This window comes from Heptranchias perlo, chromosome 12, assembly GCF_035084215.1.
Source record: "Heptranchias perlo isolate sHepPer1 chromosome 12, sHepPer1.hap1, whole genome shotgun sequence".
Lineage (NCBI taxonomy): Eukaryota > Metazoa > Chordata > Chondrichthyes > Hexanchiformes > Hexanchidae > Heptranchias > Heptranchias perlo.
The window spans coordinates 66,818,250-66,821,725 of NC_090336.1; the positions used below are offsets into that span (position 1 = coordinate 66,818,250).

Here is a 3,476-nt window from a genome sequence, read left to right on the forward strand (position 1 = left end):
AGTCATCCCCCCCCGACTGGGATTCGAAGCCCGGTCCTGACCACGAGACCACCGGGGAGAGCTGCCTCAAGTCCCTGAGGGACCTGGACACGAGGCCGAGGACACACGCACGCCTGCTGCACTGGCAGCAGCGACCAGCAGGGGGCTGACCGGCTGATCCTTCCCTTTCACAGGCAGGCTTTTGGCCCTCGCTCAAACGACAAAGGTGTTCAGAAGGAAGTCCTGGGGAGGAGGGAGGGAGGCAGGGAAATCAGCACAAAGCAGGTCCCCTGGAATCTCACACCTGCGTCCCAGAAAACAGGTCTCCTGGTCAAAGCAGTCCTGCCCCGTCCTGCCATTAACGTGACAATGGACAGGGCCCGGCAGCTTGAGACACATCTTTTTTTCAATATGCAAGTTCTTTTTAAAAAGGTTTCCTTCCACAGCAGCTCTGAGTAAGAGTGAGAGAGAGAGAGAGACTGACACTGACACTGACACTGACACACACACACACACACACACACACACACCGTCTCCCATCCGATTGGTGGACTATGGGATTGAAAATCGAACTTTGAGTTTCAATGCAGGGGGGAGAGCGCGAACGCAGCCCCTCCCAACTACCACACGCGCGTTGTTGTTGTTGTAATATAGAACTGCAAGTTGCCGTTGTCGTGGTCGTTTCGAATCAGCACAAAGTAGGTGCCTCCCTGGAATGTCACACCTGCGTCCCAGAAAACAGGTCTCCCGGTCAAAGCAGTCCCGCCCCGCCCTGGGATTAACGTGACAATGGACAGGGCCCAGTCAGGGAGCAGCTTGAGAGACGTCTTTCAATAGGCGCTTCTGAAACATTAACGCCTTGTTTCTTTCGACAGTTTAACCAGCCTTTAACACGCCTTGTGTTTTTATTTCCCATTTCCAGCCAGCCAGCCCAGCCAGCCGAGCCGAGCCAGCATCTGCAGTATTTTTTTTGATTGGTCTTGCCTGCCGTGGAATGAATGTTTCAACACGAGCTGCTGATTGTCAGCACCTCACCTCTTTCTCAATTGGCCGTTGCAATCTCACTCGCTCGCTCATTGTGAGACACGTCACGTCACGTCACTAGTTTTACTCAAAGAGGTTTCCTTCCACGGCAGTTCGTTAGTGACTGAGACTGACTGACGGAGGTCCGTTGAGACACAACCCTCCCCCATCTGATTGGTGGCCTACTGGCAAATTTACCAATCTGTCAAGCAATCCTGGCAAGAAAGGAAAAAACGGCAACTTCTTTAAACTCATCCACTGTTGCAATTAGAAACGGTGGCAAAAAATGTGGCCAGAGTGGGAGAGAACGGCAGTGCTGCGAGACTGCTTTCAACACCGGCAGCCAGAGAACAAAGAGGGAGGGCAAACAGGACCCGAGATCAATTCGCATCGAGCGCGGTATCGCTTCTCGGCCTTTTGGCTAAGATCGAGCGTGTTCCTTTTCGGGCTTATTTGGATCTGAGCGGACTGGAACGCTGGCCGCGACCTCGTGCGCTCGCAAAGTGCGGACTTTGCTGTGATTGGTCGTTTGTGTGCTGGCTCCGCCCCTAAATTTGCATAAGGACCAAATCAACACTGCAATGGCAGGGAAGGGTTCCTGGTGAAAGCAGTCCTGCCACTGACATGACAATGGACAGGGCCCGGCAGCTTGAGGCACATCTTTCTTTCAATAAGCAAGTTCTTTTTAAAAAAGTTTCCTTCCACAGCAGCTCTGAGTGAGAGAGAGAGAGAGAGAGAGACACTGACTGACTGACTGATACTGACACCGACACACACACACACACATATTATTTATTATTATTTTAAACGACAAAGGTGTTCAGAAGGAAGTCCTGGGGGGAAGGCAGGCAGGGAGGGACGGACACAGGGAAGTCCGCACAAAACAGGTCCCCTGGAACCTCTGACCCAGAAAAACGGGTTCCTGGTGAAAGCAGTCCTGCCATTGACATGACAATGGACAGGGCCCGGCAGCTTGAGACACATCTTTCTTTCAATAAGCAAGTTCTTTTTTAAAAAGTTTCCTTCCACAGCAGCTATGAGAGAGAGAGAGAGAGAGACACTGACTGACTGACTGATACTGACACCGACACACACACACACACACACACACATTATTTATTATTATTTTTCATTGATTTTTGGAACAGGGAGATGGACTAGGGGCTTGCTCCGTCCACTCCACGCATCGACCCAGTATTGCAGTGTTTCTGGGAACGGTGCAGCTCCCCGTGGGGAGATATTCAAAAGGAAAAACAGCTCTTTCCCAGTGTCTCTGTGTGTGTGTGTGTGTGTGTGTGTGTATTATTACTGAGAATAAAGCTGATATCTCTCTCTCTCTCTCTCTCTCTCTCACTCAGAGCTGCTGTGGAAGGAAACCGTTTTAAAAAGACCTTTCTCAGCTCAGTGGTATTTTTTTCTTCTCCAAGGCTGAGTGCCGCTCGCACGTAGCGATATAATTCAAAGTGCAAAATAACTTGGCGTCGTTGACTTTAAACAAGCAGGGTCTGCTTCCAAATGAAAGCTGCGCTCCCGAACTGGACTGTCTGACTGTCTGACTGTCTGTCTGTCTGTCTGTCTGTTTGTCAAGGGGTGGAAAAGGCGGTGGTGGTGGTGAGGGTGGAGCTTTACGCTCAGGAGGGGAGACTTTCTTTCAGAGGTGCCAATTAATCTGCAGCAGAAAGTCATCCCCCCCGACCGGGATTCGAAGCCCGGTCCTGACCACAAGACCACCGGGGAGAGTTGCCTCAAGTCCCTGAGGGACCTGGACACGAGGCCGAATACACACGCACGCCTGCTGCACTGGCAGCAGCGACCAACAGGGGGCTGACCGGCTGATCCTTCCCTTTCACAGGCAGGCTTTTGGCCCTCGCTCAAACGACAAAGGTGTTCAGAAGGAAGTGCTGGGGGGGAAGGCAGGCAGGGAGGGACGGACACAGGGAAGTCCGCACAAAACAGGTCCCCTGGAACCTCTGACCCAGAAAACCGGGTTCCTGGTGAAAGCAGTCCTGCCATTGACAGGACAATGGACAGGGCCCGGCAGCTTGAGACACATCTTTCTTTCAATAAGCAAGTTCTTTTTAAAAAAGTTTCCTTCCACAGCAGCTCTGAGTGAGAGAGAGAGAGAGAGAGAGAGAGAGAGAGAGAGACACTGACTCACTGACTGATACTGACACCGACACACACACACACACACACACACACACACATATTATTTATTATTATTTTTAATTGATTTTTAGAACAGGGAGATGGAATAGGGGCTTGCTCCGTCCACTCCACGCATCGACCCAGTATTGCAGTGTTTCTGGGAACGGTGCAGCTCCCCGTGGGGAGATATTCAAAAGGAAAATCAGCTCTTTCCCAGTGTCTCTGTGTGTGTGTGTGTGTGTGTGTGTATTATTACTGAGAATAAAGCTGATATCTCTCTCTCTCTCTCTCTCTCTCTCACTCAGAGCTGCTGTGGAAGGAAACCA

The 3,476-nt window shown here is 51.2% G+C and overlaps 2 pseudogenes; both read left to right on the plus strand.

The window, feature by feature from the left end:
- The first annotated feature begins 2,113 nt into the window (after positions 1–2,113).
- On the plus strand, positions 2,114–2,230 carry LOC137329722 (U2 spliceosomal RNA; annotated as a pseudogene).
- A 980-nt stretch (positions 2,231–3,210) lies between these two features.
- Positions 3,211–3,327, plus strand: LOC137329635 (U2 spliceosomal RNA; annotated as a pseudogene).
- Positions 3,328–3,476: the final 149 nt, after the last annotated feature.